Below are 26,345 nucleotides of genomic sequence, written 5' to 3' on the forward strand. Positions count from 1 at the left end.
TTCTCGGAGTCTCAGAGTAAATCCCCCCATGACGTTGCGTAGCTTCTCCAACGGAATGTTGTGGATCTCTTGCCGAATTCGCTCCTTCAAATCATCCCTGGTCCTTGGGAGGGTTATCCTTGAATACGAGGGATTTGAGGTAACCCCGAAGGAAAAAAATCAGGAGCCGGCAAGTCGGGTGAACGGGCAGGCCACGGAATATCGCCGAATCTGCTGATGAGACGACCAGGAAATGCGAGTCTAAGCACATCCATACACACTCTGGCCGTATGGCTAGTTGCGGGGGTAACTAAAACTCTCGACGGAAAGCGTGTTGATCACCAACAAAACTATCCGAGATATTGTAATACGCCTTTACAGCAATGTGTGAACATTTTTCATGTACACTAGTAATTTCAACTCATGCACAGTACATTCATGTTCAAAAAATAACTAATATTTGATCTGTCTGTTTAGTGTGAATTTTTTAAATTTTTCCGTTTGACTGCCTCAACCTATATATGGTAGTAATGCATGCTTATAAACACAACGTTACTTTTACAGAGTGTCTATCAAATTAACAAATTCAAAATTCTTGACATTTCTTTCCTTCTATTTAGGTATATTTGGAAATTAAGACAAATATATATTTTTATTCAATGAAAAAGTCCCTGCCACAAGGCCAGTTCAGATACAAAACTTCACGCATGAAAGAATGTAAATCTTACGAAACAAAGTGGAATTTTTTTTTAACCACAACTCGATACAATTTTAGATTTCAAAATATTGAATTTTATCAAATCCCAGTCCAGATATATAACAATGTAAATTCGCTATACTATAAAGAAAGCAAACATTCCTGACCACAAGCATAATTTCATTACTTTTTCTTAATTTTCTTGACGTACCTGTTGGTTTCTTGACATCTCCTTGACTATCTTGACATTCTTAAACGGTAGACACCCTGTCTCATTTGTTTAATACTGAGTTACGCTGGGCGGAAGTACAGTTCAGTGAAGTGATTTTGTATGCGTGTGCACATGAAAGTCAGAAGACTAAGAGGAAACACTAATACTGCCTACGCAAAGGCCAACCAAACAAGGAACAAGGTCGCTTATATTTGCCGTTTTGAAGCTTGAAGCTTTGCTTTTGAAATAAATTAGGAAATCCTGAGGATATTCAAAGATTGTTGGTGACTGAAGGAAACTTCAGTAGCGTACTTGGTGCTTTTGGGACGTCAATAACAGTGATCATCCTCAATATATTACATAATGACTACTCCTCTTCTCGCTTACAGATTTAAATTATGAATGCATTATATTGAACATATGTATTCTCTTGTTATTGGGAACAGTATTATTTTTAACAAAAAGGAAACAAAAACAAGTTGTAATGAGGAAAGTTTACATCAGAGGATTACGTGCACAAGGTATTGAGTAAGATGTATAAGGTCTTAGCATAGCAGAAAGCAGAGAAAGCAATGCGGAATAAGCAATTAGGCAAACGTTAGGTGATTGACTTGGGAGACGGGTATGGAATGACAAGTGATATTTGAGAGGACAAGTGTGGGAATAATCTTCATCTAATAGTAAGTCAAGTAATATCCTTTTCTAAACCAATCCATATCGGTTCAGTCATGGAGAGTACAAAAACCCAAATCTAACTTAAGTTAATTTCTATCGCCATTCCTTTAAATGTAACCTCTTGCATTTATCACATTTAGGCCAAGCGAGTGATAACCATCTGAAAGATGAATGATGAATAACTACACTACCCAACTCAGTCTAAAGGTTCTTGGTTCGATCCCAAACGCAGAAGTAACGTTGCGTTACGTGATGTAGCCGCGTTACGTGATGGAGGCTGCTTCGGGCTTCTCATCCATTTTTCGCAAATGCGATGAGAAAAAGTAGTGTTACATGAAAAGCTGCGATTTTTCTCTATTTCATCCAGAAATAAGATAAAAATAATATAGCCTTTTAGCTTTTAAAATTACATACGTGAGATGGCGCTTTACGTTGTACTAATTACAATTTGTTACAAGAATAAAAAGAAAACAAAAGGTAGGCCTGGCAATATGCTACGCGGTAAGACACAAATAAATAAGATTAAGTTATGTTTTCAACTAGGTTATTTGGTGATTGATTGGTTCAATAATGAGAATTAACATTAAGATATTGCATAAAGGTTGGTTAACTATTTCAAAGATGTGTTCGGTACTTTTGTCAATCTGTTACGCGATTGTGGAACCTAAGTTATCAAATTTTCTGGGGAGTAAAACAATTGCTAATAATGTCTTATCAAAGCCACAGAGGATGAGAAATGTAAATAAGCAACTTAGTGCTTATTTTAAGCTAATCCAGCATAGGCTAATCATAGAATCATGGCTCTATCTAGTTTTATCCACCCGGACATTCTCGAAACTATCCAGTTTCAAGGTAACATTCACGAGGATGTATTAAAATTCATTGGTAAATTTGAAAGTTTAGCTATTCTTAATGAGTGGAATGACTGTTAACTGTTCTGTTAATTTACAAATAAATGTACGCGTACAAGAGAAAAAAATTGTTATTTGTGATTGTAAAAAGCAGTCACATGCTACACACGTTACACTTACACACACACGCACACACAATTGGAAAACGATATTCATTTTTCTCTCCAAACTTTGACCACGCTAGTTGGAAATATCCGCATGTAATTGCAATTTTATAAACATTCAGTGAGTGACTGTTTGAAAATATTTGGTGCGGATAAAGTGAAGATGATTTCCCAGCCATTCAGCTGCCTCACACCCCACCCCTCGCCAGCTTCCTCCCATAAACAAATAGCTATAGACGAGAAGAGCCATTCAATTTCATAATTACCATAGAATACATTTTCAAGATCTTTTCACAGTTTATTCACTGCTAATTACACGCTCTATAGATTTTTTTACTTTTCAATTTAAACATTTGGATAGACTGCTTCTAAAAACACTCATGCTACATTCACGATGTCTAATACGTATGAATATGAAACGTCAGGTTTTCAATGCGTAGAGACCGTTTACAGGTTAAAAGCTTGCGATTTTCCAGAATAAAATTCTATTCATATAATAATATTTTCAGCTTGCATACGAGGTGTGGTCAAATTGTATTATGGACTCTTATACAATATACTTCCCCTCAACTTCTGCTCTTTGGTAAACCATTGAATGATTTTTATTGGTGGATTTTGGTTTATTTTTGCCAAAGAATCTTTTAATTTTGTGTGCATTATTCTATTAAACACACATACACACACGCACACGTAATTATATAATTCATTTCTTGTAAACATTCACAGTATATACCCATTACAATGATGTGCATACGTTACTTTCCGTATTATTTGAGTTTGTATCAGTTTTATCACGTGATCAGTTACAAATTGACATGTGTAGTTATAGCACTAAAGTACAGATGTCTCCTACTCAGAGAACGTTTTTAGTAATTTACACAACATACAAAAACTGTATATATCAGATAAGATAGCAAAGAAGATAATACAAATTAAAATAATCAGATAAGAAATCAGGCATTTCTTGTCTACAAGACTATTATCTGAAAGAAATGAAATTTTAAGTATATGTAAATTGCGAATATTTATTTTATATGAATTCTTAAGAATATTCTAGTGTAAATGTTAAATAGATTATAACATCATAAAATGGTACCAATTACGACTATAAAATAAAGATAGTGTTGTTACATTAATTCAATCAAGTACTTTAAAATAAATCGGAATGAACACACGTGATTTTGACGATTTTTAATTAATTACATGCGAGGAAAGAACTAATATAATTTAAAGCCAAGAAATACTACTATATTTGAAGATTGATTTCTTTCGGGAACTTTTATGCAAAGTAATAATACAATTATTAGCTCTAAGTATAAAAACAATGTTAGCTGTTTATTAAACTTTACTGGAAAACTTCCCACTTTAACTAATTTTCAATTCCATACGAATGCTGCTTCGAGTCACTACCTGGTCAGGGGCATTTCTGAATACACGTCACTACATATATTCTTCAATTAATCAACGTTTATTCTAATCGGATTCGCGATTAACTTAAAGATTGGCCAGCTCTGTGGGAGAGTGAGTTATATGGTGGATCTCGCCACTCAAGTTCCTGGGTTCGAGTCACGACCTGGGCATGGGTATTAATTGTGATTAATTATCAGTTTCATCTAATAATTATTATAATCGCTCATCTTCATCGTTGCGATTAGCCAAAAGTGACAGGAAAGCAACTGAAAATAACAATATATGGTAACAACTGACTCATACGTTTTAACAAGCTTTCCCGATGGCGTAGAGATAACGCTGTCGCCTTATAATCATAGGGTTCCGGGTTCGATCCCGGTACAAGTTCATAGTGGTTCAGTAAACTACAGATCAAGTTCCTACTAGCACAGAGATTCATTCGTAATTCTAATCTAATACACGTATCTTTGCGATACCATATTTGGGCGTACCATCTCTTTCAAGGTAAACAAAGGTATGTACCTCTCAAAGTTGGTTGTCACACCCCCCCCCCCCTCTTAAATAGACAGAAACGGCGTCATGTTTCCTGAATTCTCTGGAATCGATTACTGATGAAGCAGGTTCCTTTATCGCCGTGTGTTGACGCAGCCTAGGTTGGGGATTGTAAACGAAAAACAATACCACAGGGGGAGGCAATTTAGATACAGCACAGCTGTATAAACGCTGTTTGATGACCGAACGGCACAGTATTGACAATACCGTCAGCACCAGCGGTCACCAACACAAAGCTTCTTTGTATTATCGTTAGGTGGCAGCACATTGAATTGGGGGATTTTTCTTTTACATCCATTCACAACCATGAGCTGTGCAAAGCGTGCCGCCACTGCCGAAATGATAAAACGCGAGTGGTGATATCAAGGCGAACAACTTTTTATTTCTTTCCGATGCCATGTTTCGCAAAACCAGAATTTATATGCTGAAGGTATGCAACCGTGCCGAATTGATCCATTGTTGCCACTGACGTATATGTATTCTGTCGGATGAAAAAGTTATAGTATTCTACGGACCGTTTCGTTTAACCAATCAATATATGTGCTGCCCTACAAACTTTGCATAGCTTTGTGCTCGCTGGTTTCCTTTTTGTTGTACCAGGAGCGTCGCCAATGTCGGGTTGACGGGTTTCTAAACCTCTGTGAAATAATCTTACATTAGCCTCCTACCACACAAATATGATGAGGAAATTTCAGAATTCTTTCCTGAAGAAAAACAAAGAAGAAACTATGAAGGAGAGAAATTATTGAGAAACAAAGGAAGAAAATAGGAGAGAAGCAAACAAATAAAAAGATAGTGAGAGATGGAGATGATGAGGAAGAGAAATTTAAAGTAAAACAGACTGAAGGTGTAAAGTACGAGAAAGAAACAAAAATAGAGAGAGATAGAGAGAGGGGAGGAGAAGGAAATAGATAAACAATGAAGATGGGAATTGATGGAAATTGAAAGAGAACACAATGAAAGTTGGAGAGAAGGAGACACAAAAATACAAATATGTAAAGAAGAAGACAGACAGAGAATTGGAAAAGATAGCGGAAAAGAAAAAATGTAGCAAGTGAAAGAGGAATACATGAAGAAAGTAGGAGATAATGGTACACATATTAAAAGAAATGAAGAAGAATACAGAAATAGAGAAACAATTAGGAAAATACATTGATAGAACTGAAAGAAAAGCACAGTACACATATGGCATGAAACTGGCCCGTGGCGAAATACAAGTAGCGTTTCTCTCAATCTGAGCTAATCTAATGCCATCCTGATTGCAGAGTTTCTAGGATAATTATATATAATTATCATAATGACGCACCGCCTGGTGCATTGCGGCTATATCCTAAACGAGCCTTGAATTTCCGTCGCAGAGTTTGAGTCTCAGTACTTACAGAGCGAGCCAATTGCTTGGTCCCTGCATGTCGTAACTAGCGACGATAAAGTGCGAGTTTTATATCTGAAAATCCTTATATTACAGTCATTAAATAAGGCAACTATCGCACAGCTTCAGTGACCGGGGAAACACAAAACTCTCAACGATACCTTTATGGGTATTCTGGATGAAATTTGGTACTTTTCCAACCTTTGGAGCGGAGTGATTAGCCAGAGGTTCTCAGTTCGACTCCTGAATAAGGCGTGAACGTGTCTTTAGATTGAAGTCTTCTTCTATATCATCACCATCGTCGCGATTAATCTAGCGATGTAGAAAGGCGGGGTAAAACATGAATATAGATAGTTGGACGTTACGTGCCTCCGTGAGCTTCCCAGAAGATATGGTGGTAATGCTGTCGCGATCAATGGGTTTCGTGTTCGATTCCTTGTTCACACAGAAAACTAAATGATTCAAATTTATTTGAATGTATTTCCCCTCCATGTATGCGTCTATGGATGCACTAATGTGTGTTTCTTAGCCTTTGCCAAGACTCATGTTTACAGTTTGATGCATTTCCGTGCATATCACATAATATTAGTGAGAATTTCTTTCTGTATGTACTTCAATGCATCAATTTTATGAACATTCCATCATTTTTCTCGAAGATGCACTTAAATATTTGGTATTGAATTACAAACTGGTAACATTTTTATTTCAACTGATAAATTTACTTTCCTGTGTGTTGAGACACATGATACAGCGATTCAGATCCCACTTTAAACTGTAGGTCTAGTCCCGATTAGCCTATGTATACATAAATCAAACCACTTCAGGTATCTATAGTAGCTAAAACATCCGACCTGCTGTGGTTTCCATTCGACTGACCTTGTACGTACAAAAACAGAAATTGTCATGCTACGTATTGCCTCTAGTACATGTGTAGCGTAATATTTCAGACGACCCATCGCTCAAATAATTACCGTCTCTGAATTTAGATTGTTGTGACGTCGCTTATTCAAACTTAAGAGACGAGTTTCCTACACACTGTCTCTGGAATTTGTAGACCGAGGCCGGGCATGACGGTAGAAAAGGGGGAAAGCGAGTGGCGGAGCAAAGCCGTGCACTCTGCTGCAAACTGCTTGTAGCTGCAAAGGCGTTTCCCTCTCCATGCATTCACTTTCGCTCTCACGAGTTCATTGATCAAGCTATCTCGAGTCGTTAGTTGCGCAGGGAATTATTTTCGTTCACTTGCTCCAGAGGTTCTCTGGTAAAAATGAATTTTCTTCAGGCACGTTTATCATCATGATTTTTGCTTTTGAACCTTGTGTTACCAAATTAAATATACAAGCCCGATAATGATTATGAGTATTCTAACCACTTTCTTAAAAGAAAATTTCATTCTACACGCACAAAACACGTGAAAATTCAAGGAATAACATCAAATTACAATCGGCACCAAACGTGTCTATGATCTCTTGCTTCTAGCCAACAGACAAGGTGGGCCTCCCGATGGCGCAGTGGTAGCGTCGTCGCCTTGTAATCAAGGGGTTCCGGGTTCGATACCCGGTAGAGGCACAAGTGGTTCGGATCCTACTTTAAACTGTAGGTTCAGTGCCGATTAGCCTTACTGTGCATAAAGTGGACTTAAAACACCAACTCGACCAACCAACCTACAGACAAGGTAACAGAGGTACATTATTTCATCATCTTGATCCAAAAACAACAGAAAACGTTCATAAACAAAATAATCTTCATAAATAATAATAATAACAACCAGTGGCTCGACAGCCCTCAAAAGGTCTTGGCCTATCTCCCGACTGCCAGTCTCCCTCCCACGATCCTACCTAGAGGTGTGGAGTTCTTCAACCGGTAATGGGGTGACGTGGAGTCAGCGGTCGAACCCCCAGCCGTTATAGATTTCCGAGACCGGGTTACGCTACTCACTCGTAGCTCCCCAATTTCCTCGCGATGGTGGGTTGCCACCGGTCCTATACACAGGCCGAGAACCCAGGGACTGAACCCAGGCGGTCTCGAACCCATGCCGTCCCGCAGTTAGAGCCCAAAGCACAGCGCCTTAGACCGCGCGGCCACGGAGGAGGACAAATAATCTTCATAAACTATACCAAACTTTTCACTTTCAAGCAGATTTGCTACACAATTCTTATATGCAACAAAAAAATATTCAGATGCTGTAGGCTTATAAACGTAAGCAAAGAAGCAGCATTTTCTGGAACACTATATTCGCTTTCTGCACTATTAATGTACTTAGGTTATACTATTATGCATAATCAGCAGATAACAATGAGCGGAACATGAGGAAGATTTACTAGTATCATGCCTAAAACAAGCTTCGGACATATATATAGGAATATTTTTGCAATTTATTATCTCTAAAATCACAAGAAAGTTGAATGCCACTGGCAAATTTCGTGTGTTGGAAGTGTAGCCCTATCTTTTGCAAATGTTCTTACTGAAACAGTTTTCTGTAACCTTTAAGTTTTTAGTTTTAATTCATTAGCTACTCTGTAAGCTAGTGTTGTTTTCATGAAGTTCTGGTTTACCTACAAAGATTGATGTAACAATATATGTGAAAATATACAGGCCCACCTACTTTATTTCCTGTTTAACTACCATAATTTACCTTTTAATTTAATTAGCTTTTAAGTGTCTTTTACATGCCAAGTATTTAGTGCTAGTAACATTTCCAGTCTTTTTCTAGGAGTTGCATTAATAATATATACCTATTTAATGAAACTGCCACTATAATAGCATGTGACAACTTGCCCCAGATATTGTGACGACTTACCCCGCATATGGGGTAAATTGTCACAACTGTATTGATCATAAAGAAGAGTTAATAAGTCCAGTTCAGGATGAGTTACATTGTACAGAGGAACATATGTTGTGCACAAGATAACTAAGTATTTGCACGTAAAAAATTATAATTCTCGGCCTTACGTGAGAGCCACAAAAAAATAAAATGTGAAAATTGTGGCAAAGTGCCCCGGTCTCCCCTATACAATATTTTCTTCACCAACCTTTCCGATAAATATGATCATATTGTCAGTCAATCTGCTTTAGTTATCAATCAGTGTAGCTGGACTACAACTTTTACTTTGATATTCTTTCTAAAACCTAGCATGTAAAAGTGAAAATTAAATACAGTATATTACCTGCGAAGCCTATGTAGAGCCCAAAGTCAAAGGAACCATAATTTTGTTCCAGACTGAGAATCATAAGGGCAAAAGTAACAAGTTTCTGACCTGAATCTTTTTAGTTAGTAGAATCATAAGAACCGAATCCGAAAGTGGAAATGAACCACTTGTTTCATTTTGCAACTTTTTTTTCTTGCATAGTCCAACATGCGCGTAAATTCTAGATTATCTGCAAAATTTCTTGGACATTTCCCTGTTTTCCAGATGTGTAGCAAGCCTTAAACTGCAAATGTTTCGGTTATTGCGGAAGTAATTTCATTCATCGAGATAATTCAAGTAATTTTTCTGTTATCCAGGTTAGTTTCTAAGTGACGTCATACTACTGTTGTTCGCATCCTGATTTACGCGGTAGGCGAAGGCCCGATTAACAAATTGGCGCATGCTTGAAACAAGCCTTGCTAATTTATTCCCTGTGCTATAGTATGTCACGAACGCGAAATATATAGGCGGAATGTCTTACCCAACCTGGCACGAAGTTCGGTTGAAGCTGGAATTCGATGAGAATGTGGATGTAGGCGAGCGACCTCATTTTGACAGCGGCTCCCGCCACTTTGGAATACCACGATTACCGCTGACGAGCAGGAACACAAGGGAGAAGGAGGAAACGTTTGACGCAGTTACAGGGGGACCATGTCCCCTGGGTTCCCATTAAGGATAGTCAAGGATTCTTGTTTAGCTAAGAAAGTCACCTTTAATGCAAGAGATCCGATTGGTCCAACACGGCTCTGTTCTATTAGTGTCTTGATGTCAATTTCAAAATGAAATTGTTGCCTACCAGATGACGTAGTACTAACGTTGTTGCCTGATAATGAAGAGCTCGTGGGTGTGATACTAGGGAGTGGTACATACTGTTCGCATCCAACTTTAACCAGCCCGACCCTGTCGCCGAGTGGTTAGCACATCGCGCTGCGACGCCAAGGGTCCCGGGTTCGAATCCCGGTCGTGCTTGGTTGTTTGTGAATGTCCTTTCATCAATTTCATCATTTCATCACTCATCCCCATCTTCGCAAATTATCCAAGAGGCACAAAACGCGAAGTAAAATAAACTAAATCAAATCAAAATCAAAACCAACTTTAACCAGTCCCGATTAGCCTTATCTGTGCATAAAATGGGCTTAACAACTAAAACATATCGTGGAAAACTAATTTGTTATAAGACATCTGAGAGAATTCCTTGTTAGAACGCCACATCTAGCTAACGTACATTGATAGAAGCTAGTATACTAACATCGTACAAATTCAGACACACTGTATTAAAATACCAGATAGTGGCTGTTCCAAGCCGGCTGGAACACCACAGGTCTCAGGTATGAATCCTGGACAAGTTGTTCTTTGCTCCTTCATGCATTTAATCTTTTTTTCATAAATTATCATCGTAGCGATTAATCTACAAGGCAGAAAATCTACTATAATAACCAAAGTAGAATAAATATATTTCCATTCATTTTAACAGTGTTCTAATCTTTTTCTGATTGTTTAACGTAAATTAGCTGCACACTTCGTCACCAAAAATACAACTTTTACAAAATGATTGTGGGTAATGCCCAAACAAGTTTCCTTTGCTAAATTGTATACGCAGATGAAATGGTGCATAAATACATTGATGTGGCTGGCAAATAGATCATCCAAAGATTTAATCGTGACAAATTAGAAAGGATGGAAGACTTGTCTCGAAAGTGTTAAACGTTTCTCCTAAAAGGAAGTATTTGTATTTCTGTCACATTTGGCTAATCGCGACGATGAGGATGAGTGACAACAATGAAATTGATGAAGATACACAAAGATCACCCATGCCCATGGATTTGAACCCGGGAACTTCGTTGGCAAGGTCGAAAATCAACCACTTAACGTGCTCGGCTACCGAGCCAGTTCGTCAAACGAAGATGTCAATTCAGAAATTCAAATTAAGACATTAAAAGTTAAAAATAGAACAGTTTGTGCGTAACAGCTCCAGATAAATATTTATGGACATCTGTCGTTCATGTTCATAACAATGTTGATATAGGCTACATGCATATTTTGCAGCTTTCGTGGAAGTAATTTCATTTCATTCATTTAATAAAATTCAACTAATTTTCTTGTTATCAAAGATTTGTTCTCTGAAGTGATATCTCGTTCAAGCTGAATACCAAAGGAAAAACGTGACAAGAAATGTATACTAATATCTAACATTACAATAATTAAGTAAGTAGTGTCTGTGTGTGTTTAGTATAATCAAAAATAAGATGTGAATAAGTATTGTTTTCGTTACTTTTGTATTTTCTTATCCTTAGTTGATTTTATTCTGCTTTCCTGATCTAAACTTGTTGATGAGGATGAACAATAATGACAAAAAACTGATAAACAGGGACTTGTAAACAGCTAGGTCCATCTATGAATTCAAACGTGGAACTTTCTGTAGTTGTGTCATGAGTCAGCTACTGAACGCGTTTAACCACATTCTTAACGATTGTCGGAAACTGTGTTCTGTCAAGAAAATGCCAACCTTTCTGTAAAAATATGAAATAGTTACAATGCACATGTTGTAAAAAATATTTCCATTGATTTTCAATTTTAAACTTTTTCATCACGAAAGTATCGTTTCTTTTATTTTACTTGAAAACGTCATCAGTTCAGGCTACACCGAGAACGAGAAAAGTATTTAGAACTCGAGACTAAACCACGTCTCGTCTCTCTGAAGATTCTGTTTTCCTACACTCTGTTACCGCGTGAGAACATTGCTTTCTTTCGCATACCCGGAGTACAGAGCAAATTACTTTATCCTCTTAAACGCAAGAACAAGGAGCTTGGGTACAACATATTCCTATTCCCAATTACGTCATCCTCCAGACCTTTTGCCGCCAGAGTAGATATAAGCAGAAGATGGTTTCAGCTTGAATCCAGCCAACAGACAACCCTCCCTCTCCTCTCTTTTCTGCTTCAATATACCCTGAATGCAGGTTCAGTTTAATGCAGGGCAAATCTCTTCTTCCGAAGGAAGGCTTGTAGCATCCGCTGAAAGGTTAAAGCAGATGTACCATTGAGAAACTATTCTCGAGCGTTAATGTAATTTCTTTTGACATTTCTGCATTTCAACAACAAGAGCACACAGAAAGACAAAACAGCCTAGCAGCGCATGTACGCATTTGAGGTAATGTTAGAAGAGTCTTTGCTGCAGCCATGTTTGTGTTGCAACTAGTTAAGTTGCGACATTGCTTTCTTGGATGTCAATCACGAGCAAGCTAGACTGCAGCGAATTCAAAATGCCTGCAATCGTTTCGTTTTCGATTATAAATATTCAGAGCATTTGACATCGTACTTTGCGAAGGTCGAGTGGCTTAAATTAAGCGATAAACGTAATTTTCATAAGTTAATTTTACTGTACAAAATGCTCCAAATAAAAGACCCGCAATATCTCTATAACCGATTTCAACATCTTTCCGACTTTCACAGCCGCAACACCAGATCGCGCGAAAGGTCTCTGCTCTCCATTCCACTCCACAAATCCAACTTTTATGCAAATTCTTTTACTGTTACCTCAGCAGGCCTTTGGAACAAGTTGCCACCTGAAATGCATGTCTCTTCCTCAATTGTGACGTTCAAAAAATTGTTAAAGTTACACATATTATATAATGAAAATTATATGTTTGATTTCCCTAATAATGTGGCGGGTGCAGAGAATGATAGAAGGACGTAAGGCGCAAAAATGATTTAACGTAATAGTTAAGATGAATTATCGTCAAAGTATTCAGTTTTGGACTGTGTTTAAGTAAGTGTAATGTTATGTATTTGCTTGTACATGTGTAAGGGCAAAAATACGCGTATGTATGTGTTAGTGTGAGTGTATGTGCCCGTATCTATTGGTTAGATTACCATTCTTATATGTATTTTTCTTTATATTTTTTATTTCTCTGTAATTTTTATATATGTTTCTTTCATTCTTTTTTCAATATTTTAATTATTCCACATTCAAATTTTTTTGTAAACAGGTCAAGTGGAACAAAAGGCTCCACAGCCTTAACTTCGCCATGTAAGAGAAGACGAAATAAATAAATAAGTATTATCTATCTCTCTCTTTTAGTGAATGGATGAGAATTGCACTGGTCTGTGTGTAGCGGGATGGTAAGTCTTACGTCCCGGGTTCGAATCGCGGTTCAGCTACGACTCAGAGCCGAGGGCGTCTAACTGCCATGTGGGAGATCCGTGTTCGTTCCTCCGAGTGGGAGAAAGTTTCCAGCAAAGCACGTCCCCCTCTAATAAATGTGTACCTGCGGTCAACCTTGGGAGGGTAGATTGCAGCACCATACAAGTCCGAGATTGTGATTGTGAGATGTCCTACTTCCACAGTGCAATGGGTAGTTTCCCTTTTACTTCCTAAACTCATCACTCATCTTCAGTGGCGTCGACTTAAATAGATTCGTGGGGCTCAAGCCATCTAAAAATTTGCCTAATGCTACTATTGTATTTGGTATGAACAGATAGGCTAATCGGGACTGGGTCTACAGTTTTAAAGTGGTATCCGAAGCACTGTGCAATATGTCTCCACCGGGTATCAAACCCGGTACATCTTAATTACTTGTTATTGTGATAGTCTAACCCTGAAAATGCAAGTTTCCAAAGCCACAACTGAAATATTATTTTCCCTTATGTGAAGACTAAGAACATATTTAGGTGGATGCCTTCACAATTACTAACTTGGCAAATAACATTGTTGGTTAGAGCTCAACAAATTTTACTATTTCTTTTCATTGTGATGTTAGTTGCGACGATGAAGATGAAATACATGTACATCATGCTAAATTCAAATTCTAGTTTTGATTTTATTCTAAACATACTACATGTCATAACCCCCTACCATAATTTAGCCATGACGACGAATGGTACATATAATATACTGTAAATATCAAATGTTAGATCAATCACAATAATAGTGAAATTTGGTGATAAAAATAAGCTCTTCTATCGAGATATCTAACGTGTGTATTGAACACAATTAAAAACGACCGACCAAACGTTTTTGTTAATTGTTGTTAATAGAAGTACTAAGTATATTGCTCGTGAATGCTCGTTCTAATAGTAGTATAAAGCAAAGCAATAATATTAACTTTTAGACTGTCAGAAAGTTTTAATATCTAACAAAATAATGCCAATTATCTAACTAGAATACTTATCCAATTACAACTGCCATTTGGAGAGGCCGTGAATTGATTTTTCTACTCCCACTACTGCCATCTACTGGCAATCACACGAGCAAAAAACAAAAGAGCTAAAACAGATTACCTCATCGGAATCGTATCATGAAGAATCCCTCAACTTAACTGTCATTATCAGGCGCATGGAACCGTACCTGGTAATTGTTGGAATTCCCCGTCCGGGTATAGGAATACGGGATGGTGGAATTTAATCTTGCAATGTGATCTCATGATGGGAACAAATTGGTCGTATCTGTTGTTTATGATGCCGCACAACGCCGTTTGCCTTTGGATACAATCAACGGTACCTATTACCACGTTTTGCATTCTACAGCCCAATTTTTCAAACATAATACTGTTTTGCAAAAAGGGTGTAATATCGGGTCAAGCGCTGAAGATGTGCGAAGTCATCAAGGTTAATAATTGTTCATTGCAATTACTGGCAATGCAATTTCAGTGTTGTAGTTTGTTAAGAGCAAATCATGGACGATTTGAGCAGTATGAATAAACAGTAGCAACTGATCATGAACAAGTACACCAACGGAGGTGCTCTAGAAGTGAGGATGTGGAAAGTCATCAAGGTTAACAATTGTTCATTGCAATTACTGGCAATACAATTTCAGTGTTGTAGTTTGTTAAGAGCAAATCATGGACGATTTGAGCCGTATGAATAAACAGTAGCACCTGACAGTACACCAACGGAAGTGCTCAAGGAGTGAGGATGTGGAAAGTCATCAAGTTGACCAATTGTTCATTACAATTACTAGCAATGCAATTTCAGTGTTGTAGTTTGTTAAAGACAAATCATGGACGCATTGGACTGCATGAATAAATAGAGCAGCTGTTCATGAACACATGTTCCAACGTGGTTCTCAAGAAGTGAAGACGTGTGAATCCAGTCCTCCCTCGCATAGTTTCCATCCTTGTCATATCAACATTATTATGGCCTGGCGGTACACAGTTTGAGCATACACTTATAGGCGCTTTAGAGTTTGTGTATACCTAGCAATATATAAGTACTTAGACAATTTCTGACAATGTGCACTTTTGCATTCATATCAGAACATGAGCATATTTTCACCACTGAAGCAGATGGTCACTGAGGGACTAGGGACTAGATTTTGAAGCCTTCATTCCTACGAAATGAAGTATGTTCTGCAAAATCTTGAGTTATTGTTACTCATACGAACCCGTTGATTACAAGACAAGAGAGTTTCCATTAAACCAGCGCGATAGCCCAACTAGTTCAGAAAACATACAAGTGAGCTAAAAAGTAACATTATTTATCGTTGTTTAATTATGAGATACATACCAAACATTTGCAACTGATCTTTGAATTAAACCTCTTAACTCCTCGTATCAAAAATTTTGACAAGGTATTTTACATTCTCCTTTTGAGCAGTTTGTCAAACAACAAAGACAATCCGCCGTATCATGTGTATACTGTATTATTCTAAGAGGGGCGGAAAAGAAGAAGTAAGCTACATGGAAGGCTTCGTCGATCGCGTTCGTGCTGTGGTAAACCTCTCGCCATCTGATTCGTTCACATTGAGGCGTGACATTGTAATCTTGTCAGAAGAAAAGATGGTGGTTCCGTGAAAGTCAAACGTCTCCCCCCCCCCCCTAACAGCATTTTTGCCTCTCAACTCCTTTGCAGGCTACAAACTCGCACCGTACAGAGCACTCGCTAGCCTCCACAATTGTGTTACCCAATACTGCAACGTACATATAATGTAGAATAAATCTTACCCAAAAGCCATATTAACTTAATCAACGTGAAGACAAATTAAGTGAGAGCATAGTTTTGTACCTCAATTCACCTCTTCTTTCCACTTTTCAAATGCAGAGTTTTAAAAAATAAATATACGCTCTTCAAGTTGTTTTTGTCTATAATTTCCCAATTCCCTCATATACATTTCAATATCACGTATACTCCACCCGTATAGTGTAGATATAATTACTTAGTTTCACATGCACATACTGTGTGGACTGTATGTTATGCTCAATGTATGACTTATTATTAGAACATTAGCATTTTAGCGTGGTTTCCAATGCAGAAAGAATGAAATTTAGGTCTATTTTACTCTGAAGACTACAAAATCTGACAGGCGGAAATAACTCGGCTTCCCTAAGGACCATCTCGTGGTTCCATTAGAATGTCTGAGTCTCAAAGACTGTCTGTGTTTTCTAACAGACGCATTGCTATTACTAATCTATTTCAGACTGCTTTTCAACTTGTGGAATTTCATCCTATTACAAGACTATCGCGTATAATATCTCCAAAAACTGTAGCTATATGAATTCAGGAGGCTCCCTTTTACGATCTTTCCGAAAGAAGTTCTGAAATTTCCTTTGCCTTGTGAAGACTAAAGTCTTAAGAGGCGATATAAAAACTTTTTTAGGAGCCGAATCGTGGTCGCTATGGTCCCGTAAGCACAATCCGCTGGGAAATAATTCGTTCCCCGTTGAGATCAACAGAAATTCTCTGGTGACCTCACTCTGCATTTGTAGATACAGTGAGAACCATACAAATAAATAAACTGAAAGAAACTAGTTTTACTTACTCTAGTTCAACAGAAGGAAGTCACATCATGTACGTACCTTAGAGTGATCTGTAAAGAAAGAAAAGAAATTTAACAACTAAGATTGGAAAAACATATTTTCTATGCATCCTAATTGATACATTTTCGTAATTATTACTACTCGTACATAAGTGATTCGAGTGGCGTACTTTCTTTAAAGCAAAAATAATAATAATAAATAACCTAACATCTGTAAAAATAAAGCATCCAACAACGAGCGAAGTTTATATTTAAAAACAGTACCAAAGGAAATAATATAACAAATAGAAAACATTAATAATAAACGAAAAGGAGTGTCAAGGATTAAAAACACACTATGATCAGATAAGCTAATCGAGACTGGACGTACAGCTTAAAGTGGAAATCGAAACACACTATATTGTGAATCAAACTTGGAACCATTTGATTGCAAAAGGACAATACACCATCGAGAAGGTGCAGCTTGTTAAGGAAAGCTACCAGGCAGCTTAAGAGTGAAATATATTAAAGGTTTTACATAGGAGAGGCAATAATCATTGTTTTAGAGTTATTATAAGGGTATATAATACTCCAAAACAATCGTGGAAACATTTTATTTACAATATGAAATATTCCGCATTTAAGTGTCTGAAAAGAAATTTCATGAGTCGATATAAAGCCTGTGGTTATTTAAAGTCGGATCACTTATGTCAACAATAAGAAAAGTGTAAAATATCAGACAACATATCAGAAAATATCGGGAGGCTATGCCTCTTATCTGAAACAAATCACATCTTAAATTTCATATACAACTTAATTTCTTTTTAAAATATTATAAAGCACTTTCTCCGTCAAACATAGTACATTTTAACTCTTGGTAAATTATTTAAACTATATATACCTACTACAATTTAAGACTACCCTGCATGCAATCTCCCATTACGTATACGGTACTGACGTCATCATTCATTTAATATCCATGAAGGAGATCTTGAGCACACTCAGAAAATTCTCCAAAAGGTGTTCCAGCATGTTTAGCAGTCATCGTGAAATAGAAATATTTTTAGAGATTCAGGGAGAGAGAGAGCGAGAGAGGAAAAGGTACGTTAGAGAAAAAATGTTGTAAAAAGCAGAAATAAATCGGAGAGAGAAAGATAGAAAAATTAGAGATAGAAATAAAAGAAACAAGAGAAAGTATGTGGGGAAGAGAATAAAGAAGAGAACAAGACGGATAAGGGAGAAAATAAAATAGGAAATAATAAAAAAAAAGACAAGAGATGAAACAATAAGAAATAAATTAAAAATACATAATTAGTACGGAAGAGGAAAATAAAGAGAGAGAAATATAGAAATCAAAGAGGAATAGTGTAGATAAGTAATTAATAATAAGTAAGAAATTATTTCATATTCCGTGGACCCCCTTCCCCCGTTGGTGTCCATGAAGTAATCTCTATGGACGGACGATATAGGAAATTTGATATCCCGATATATAGTCAAGAAAATACCGTCACAGACGATATACCATATTTTTTCCGTATCGTGATATCGGCGATATATCGTCTCCACGATATACGTTTATCGGCAAATATCGTGACAACATATCGCTGACACGATATATATCGTTAATTATCGTGACTATATATCGCCAACACCGATATATATCGCCAAATATCGTGACGATATATCGCCGACACGATATATATCCCCAAAATATCGTGACGATATATCGTCTAGTTGATATATCGGTCAACACTAGTCATCTTCCTCAATTCAAATAATACTGGAGCAAGAATGAGAAACCAAAAAATACATGTACAAAACTGGTGACAATAGTAGAAAGGAAGGTGGACCTGGGACCCATGCTTCCACAGTTCAGCACCATTTCAAACTGAGGCCTTTTTTTTCCAGATAGCTCCAGATTCAGAAATTGGTACTCGGGGATGAGAGAGATAGAGAGAGAACACCGAGAATCCTGGAATTATTCCGACAAAATTCCTGGATGAAGATTAAACCCGTCGTAACATGTCGGTGATTCATTCTCCAGCCTCTTTGCCCGGACCGGGGCGTCCCCTATCCTCTTGGCTTGGATCCGCCGAAAAGCCAGCCTCGTGATATGATCGCTTCAAGACCAGACAATGCATCACGTCGGATGGCATAAAGAGCAGAGGCGAAGAGAGGCCGGGGGAGGGGCCAAACATCTTCAATTTCGGCCGGATTTCCGGGGTAAATCCCCTCCGGACCGTTCGCCCCCGGAGGACTCGACCTCGTTTAATTTGTCGATGCTTCATGCCCGGAAGACAATGGAGCCATAGTTTCTAAATTGGGACATGGGTCCTCCGCTACAAAGGGGGGACCTGCTGCAAGAGGTAATTTGATAGTTTCTCTCCCTGCTGGAGAGTGGAATGGAAAAATTTATTCTCTGGTTTGTCCTCGCGTTACATCACAGAACACTCAACTTTAAAATTATCCCAATTACTGCGAACTTTTGTTAGGTAACTTACTTGAAACGTAAACGTTCCCAAAAGTAATTGCCTGCCTACAACTTGAAAATGATTCTTAAGCAGGAAACCAGTTATGAACGGCAGGCACGGTTCGGAAGAGCACGGCATGGCACGGCACGGCACGGCACGGCACGGCACAGCAAGATTCTGCACGGCACGGCACGGCACAACACAGCACAACAAGAAGTTGCAATCGGGAGAGATCATCAGAGAATTTCATAGTAGTGATAAAGGGTGGGGAAAGAGGAACGGAAATGCTGTAAACGGAAACACAGATATTGGGCGCATGATCTATTTATAGAGATGGGAGAATGGTGAACTTGGATCGAGGACGTCATAGAGTAATGAGTACTATCTCATGGCTTCTTTTAAAAGCTCGTATTTCCTGCTCATTTTCGCACACAAGGGTTTGTACTGTAAATAAAGAATCTGCACCAGCAAAGACCGGACGAAGGTCCAGGGTCTACTTCTCCGGTAGACATTTCGGGCCGTTCTGCTCATGTGACAAGCTGAAGCGAAGTGTACCGAGCAGAGCCCGGTGCTCAATTAATCGAGGATGGGAAAACGACAGAGAAAGGTGAAGATGAAGTGTTATAAAGAGCGTGAGAACAAAATACGGAAAGATGGTAACAGGGAGAAAGGAAAAAAGTAAGATAGGAAGAGTAATAGAGATAACTGAAAGAAATATTAGGAAAATAAGAAATGGAGAAAATGAAGAAATAAAGATGAAAAAGAGGAAACTACGAAGAAAAACAAGTGAGAAGTTAGAGAAAAAGGAAGAGGGAGAATGGTGAACCGACAGAGAAAGGTGAAAATGATGGGTTGCAAAGAGCTTAAGTACGAAAGGGGGAGAGATGGCAGTAGGAAGAAAGGAAAAGAAGAAGTAGGGTGGGAAGATGAATAGAGATAGGAACTGAAAGAGGAAAATAGAAAGAAACAGAGAGAATGAAAAGAAAGACGAAGACAGAGGAAAACAGGATGAAATAGAGAAAAGCAAGAGAGAAAGATGAAGATAGAAAAAGAGCAAGAAAAAGAAGTAAGAAGTCAGACAAAAAGAATGGTGAAACGACAGAGAAAGATGAAAATGAAAATTACAAGAAGCAAAAGGATGATAGTGGTAGGGATGGAACAGAAATAAAGAGAAAAGTGATAATAGAAAGAGGAAAACAAAAATGGAAGTAGAGTAAGAAAAAGGAGACGTGAGAGAAGAAGAGAGAATGGAAAAACGGATGAAAAAGATGAAGAGTTAGAAAGAGCATAAGCACAAGAGAGGGGTGATAAAAATACAAAAAAGTGAAAAAGTGGTAGTGGGGCCGAGAGGGAGAGAAAGAGAAAAGTAAGATCTAAGGATAACGTGAAAGAGAGAGAGAGAGAAAGAGATACAAGCTCGCGTCGGTGTTTTCCGGAAGCCCTGTCATCCCACGCTCCACCGGGCAGAGTAGATCATGGGTGGGTAACATTTTCAGGATGACTACTATCTTGTTGCACGGGGACTGCACTCCTTCCGTACTCTTTAATGAGGAAACGTCCCATGCCTAGCTCGGCGGGAGAATAATGAAGATGGGGACGGAAAAGGGGTGGGAGAAGGGGGGATGCAGGATTGCGCCGTTCCGTTAGTTTCCAGAGACCACGCTCCGAAATTTCTGGGCCTCAGATTAAACTCAACCAGAGTATAAAACATATCCAGCGGCTTACGCCTCCATCTTCAGCGAGTTACTCGACCATCAACGTCGGCCACTGACACCAATCCAGCTGGATATGCGCCAGGAATTACATCTTCTTTCAGCCGGAGGGCGCTCGGAGGGATTTTCGCGGAATGGTAGCGTTATTATAGCGTTTTCGGAAGCTTCTTTGACGCTAACAGACCCTCTCCCAATGTTTTAGGATCTAATGGATACTTGGAATGGAATCAAAAAAACTCGCTCTCAATTTCGAGGTACGCTGATTGGGAATCTCTCAACTTTGTAATGTATTTTTCCAAATGAGAAGGTGATTTATGAGAGTTTGTCTCGTCTTCATGCGTGGAACACCCTGTAGTTCTCGATTTGATGCAGTGCGTGGCGTGGAGTCGCCTCCAGAAGATCGGCTATGGCGTTATTAATTAGCTGAAAGGCTTATATAATATAGTTCTCCGCATGTGTGTCAAGGGTCTTGTAAATATAAGAGGGATCGTTAGATATTACTGATTCAGTGGCGCTCGCGTTTCTCCGAACGGGCAATGCTGTTACCACGTCACTCACCCCTACCATTTGAAAGTTTTATGTGGCCGGTTCAGTGCCCGACCTAAGTTTACTTCATCCTCATCGTCGCGATTTGCTAAACATGGAAGAAAAGCGACGCTAAATAACAAAAATGCAAAGTTATTTGATTTTTGTTTATTTTACTTCGCTTTTCTACTATGAATAACACAGTAGAGAATTAAAATTCAGCATAACGGAAATAGTATTTAAATAGCGTCATCTACTGTTAAAAACTGAATGAATAAAATTGGTAATATAGTTAATCTAAGGAAGGCGAAAAGACAAGATAATGCTTACGTCGCTGGTGTGAAGATTGATTGATTTAGTTTATTTCTCTTCGCATTTTGTGCCTCTTGGCTAATTTGCGAAGATGGGGATGAGTGATGACATGATGAAATTGATGAATGGACATTCACAAACAACTAAGCCCGAGCCGGATTCGAACCCGGGACCCTTGGCGTCGCAGCTCGATGTGCTAGCTGGTATCAGAAAAATAAATGGGGAAGCGGATGATATTATTTTCTGGGATTTACTATACACTTACTTCTAATACAAATGATTATATGTGCCAAAGAACATTCATTTATTGTAGTTTATTCTGTTTGTTGGGGGTGTTGGACCACTGCACACCCCCTCACGCCCTGCCACTGGAACTGAATTGTAATTATATAGTTGCTATTTTGTGTGAACTATAAAACATTGCTCATCATTCCGGATTTCCCCGATGACGTATTGGTAATGATATCGCCTTGTAGTTAAGGCGTTTCGGATTCTATCCCTGGCAGAAGTTTGGAAGGTAGCTCGGATCCCACATTAAACTGTAGATCTAGTCCCGATTAGCCTACCTGAGCATAAAGTGAATTTAAACTTTGACACTTTTTTTCGACATAACATTATTTTTAAGACTTAATCTATGAATATGTTATTTTTTAATTTAACGTGCTTCTGCTAGTTAATATCTGGTGAGTTTAGATTAACGACCCTCCCCGTAAGGTGATTCCAACATAGCGCTTGATATTCTTGCAATAACACTGTTGCATTCAATATGAGTACTGATCCAGCATCGTGAAGATAACTGGGGAAATCCGTGAAAAGAATAGCATTGAACTAACTTTGACCAAGAATCCCAGATAATAGGCCTATTGTGGTAAAAACCCATGGTAATGCTTTAGCAGGGGAAAAAACTTTTATTTTTCCAGGTATGGGGATGGTATCGAAAAAAAAAGGACAAGAGTAAAAATTTTGAGGCTTGCAGGGACGAGACCAAGGACAGGACAAACCCTTGTAAAATCGAGACACGAGAACAGGACAATCGAGGCAAAACGAGGTTTAGTATCCGAGACTGTTAGTCTCGTTCTAAACTATAGTCAACCGAACTGTAATATATTTGGAAACCAAATTTACTTTACTATACTACTTGTTCAGATGTTCCAAACAAAAATATACCTAGAATGCCATATGCTGTGTGCATTGTATTAAAAATCAATCCATTTGTGAGGCATCTGCGATCATGTTCCGCGTGGTTGCATACATTCAGGATAACATTCCGAAGATACAACGCACAGAAACTCCATAACCTTTCAGGATACATTCCCCGAGAAACACCAACAGCCAGCTACCTGCCGATTCATTAGTCCAGAAAATAAAAGAACTTGGTTTGAATTTTTCACCCAGCGCTACGCAAGAAATATTAAAGAAAAAACTCATTAAATGAAATTAACTTTGAACCACGCACATTTCCTTAATTAAATGCGTATCTAAATTACAACTCAGGGTTCCCTCGGCTTCATTGGAAGTCAAAAGGGTTCAGATACAGCCCCCCCCCCTCCCGCCCCATCCCCCTCAAGGGACCATAGACCTAACGCCCTCTTGCCACCGGTTTTAATAAAGCGCATGATGTAGCGCAGAGCCTGAACTCGTGGATCAATTTCTACCTAATGACACAGATTATCGACTTCAGAACGGCTGTGCGTGGAGGATGGGGAGAGGTAAATTACGTCACGCCTACAACAGCTCGACACTTCTGAAATTTTGTAGCACCAACTTAGTCGTCTGCGGAAATTGCATTGGGGAGATGGTTGCCACGTGCAGTGAAGTGAACGTTAGTACCACCTCTTTAGCAGCAATGAAATGTAGTCGACCATTCTTTACCCAATCGCGATCGACGTAGCAAAAGTTGGTCACTTTGTTCATTTATCCAGTTGAAGTTCACTATACTGGATTGGAGAGCACAGAAATAAAGCTACACTGATTTCCTTCAAAGTTTGAGGAATGTCGTGAAAACAAATTCTTCCAAATGTTACCTCTAAGCTTGTCTGATTATGAAAAAGTTACTACTAATTATTGTAAAACACTTATCTCGTCCACACTATCTCCATATGAATATCTGGATGTTCTTGTTGACAGAGATCCAGATAAATGTGGAAAGAATACGACGGCAGAGGTCCCGAGTTCGATTTCAGGCCTGAACATGGATCTCCTTTGTGAGTGTACCTTCATCAATTTCATCATAATCACTCATCCTCATCCTCGCAATTAGCCAAAAGTGGCAGAAAAGCTACGCTAAGTAATACAAATACAATCAAGTTGAATGTTCAAAGAATTACATATCAATAACGTAAAATCTATATCACGTCCACACTATCTCCATATGAATCTCTTCATCCTCTTATCGATGTGGATATCCAAACAAATGTTTGAAGAATTACCTGTGAAAGATTTATCTCGTCCACACTATCTCCATATGAATCTCTTCATCCTCTTATCGATGTGGATATCCAAACAAATGTTGGAAGAATTACCTGTGAAACATTTATCTCGTCCACACTATCTCCATATGAATCTCTTCATCCTCTTATCGATGTGGATATCCAAACAAATGTTGGAAGAATTACCTGTGAAACATTTATCTCGTCCACACTATCTCCATATGAATCTCTTCATCCTCTTATCGATTTGGATATCCAAACAAATGTTGGAAGAAATACCTGTGAAACATTTATCTCGTCCACACTATATCCATATGGATCTCTGGATGCGGTTTTCGATATGGATATCCAAACAAATATAGGAAGAATTACACATGAATAACGTAAAACATTTATCTCGTCCGCACTATCTCCATATGAATCTCTTCATCCTCTTATCGATGTGGATATCCAAACATATGTTGGAAGAATTACCTAATAATAATGTGAAACCTTAATCGCGTCCACACTATCTCCATATGGATCTCTGGATGCGGTTTTTGATATGGATATCCAAACAAATATAGGAAGAATTACACATCAATAACGTAAAACATTTATCTCGTCCGCACTATCTCCATATGAATCTCTTCATCCTCTTATCGATGTGGATATCCAAACATATGTTGGAAGAATTACCTAATAATAATGTGAAACCTTAATCGCGTCCACACCATCTCCATATGGATCTCTGGATGCGGTTTTTGATATGGATATCCAAACAAATATAGGAAGAATTACACATCAATAACGTAAAACATTTATCTCGTCTGCACTATCTCCATATGAATCTCTTCATCCTCTTATCGATATGGATATCCAAACAAATGTTGGAAGAATTACCTGTGAAACCTTAATCGCGTCCACACTATCTCCATATGGATCTCTGGATGCTCTTATCGATGTGAAGATAGAAACAAATGTTGAAAGAATTACCTATTAATAATGTAAAACATTTATCTAGTCTACATTTTATACTATATTTCTAGCTATTGTATTGTAGCTGGGATTTCAACGAGTTATAAAGATTGGCAGCGTGGAGTTCAGTTCTTTTTAAGAGTGCTCTCAACTGCTTAGTACACTAAAAGGACAGCGGACCGAAAGTTTGTCGTTCAAGCCAATTAGGATGTACGACGTTTCGCTCTACTTTGATTCGTGGAGCTTATCGGGGGGAAGCGGTTCTCAGTCGTAAACCTCTGAATGCACCAGAGAGGGGGAGAGGGAGAGAGAGAGAGAGAGAGATAGAGAGAGAAAGAGAGAGAGAGAGAGAGAGAGTCCCAAGACGACTGGGAATCAATACAACACAAACGACATCTGAATTTAGAAGCCGAGCCGAACGTAACAATCTAGACCCCTCCGGAATGCACATCGCCGAATCGAAATGAGAAGAGGAGGACAAGACGAAAATCACGGTTGCCAAACGTACGAACTTGTTCCTGCGTGTAGGGAATTTTCGGACATATTTTTGATGGACGGAATTCCGGATGAACGTGAATCTAACCAAATGCTGATAGTGTACCGCCAGTCTCCCTTTAATTACATTACATCGTGCAATGAAAGCATGACATTTCCGTTGCGACTTTGTACATTTGCGTAATTTTCAAGCATTCCAAAAACATTTAATAATAATTAAATATTATTGTGGAATTTTCTTATTTTCTAATGACCTTATAATCGCAAAGGTTAGAGGAAGTGTACCAAATACGGACCCCGTCCTTAAAGCGGGCCCCATTCATTTCTGCTCCTGATGGTGTTGTAGCCTGGCGGAAATAGATGCAGCTGGTAGCTTACGTTATTTTCGCATTCATTGCTTGCGCTCATGTTCATTACCGTATCTATTGTTCCCCAATCAGCTCGTTAGTGATTTTGTGGAAGTGAAAAGTTTTATTGCTCCCACATTCAATTGCCTTACTTCGGTCATTTGAGAGGTAAATACGTCAACTCTTCTACATGCTTAATCCTAAATATAGGAGATATCTTTGTATGTAATTGGAAAGCCATTGACGAGAATGCAAGAGAAAAAATTAGCATC

General features: G+C 38.4%; 1 protein-coding gene across 1 annotated transcript in view; it reads right to left on the minus strand.

The window, feature by feature from the left end:
• Positions 1-26,345, minus strand: part of LOC145995381 (uncharacterized) — a 419,963-nt gene that overhangs the window by 326,432 nt on the left and 67,186 nt on the right. The window contains exon 2 of the mRNA XM_083131984.1: positions 16,887-16,897. The gene's annotated coding sequence lies outside the window, so the exon portion shown is untranslated. The remainder of the gene's footprint in view (positions 1-16,886; positions 16,898-26,345) is intronic.

The sequence above is a fragment of the Lepisma saccharinum genome, chromosome 11 (assembly GCF_977018435.1).
Source record: "Lepisma saccharinum chromosome 11, izLepSacc3.1, whole genome shotgun sequence".
In the NCBI taxonomy this organism is placed as follows: domain Eukaryota; kingdom Metazoa; phylum Arthropoda; class Insecta; order Zygentoma; family Lepismatidae; genus Lepisma; species Lepisma saccharinum.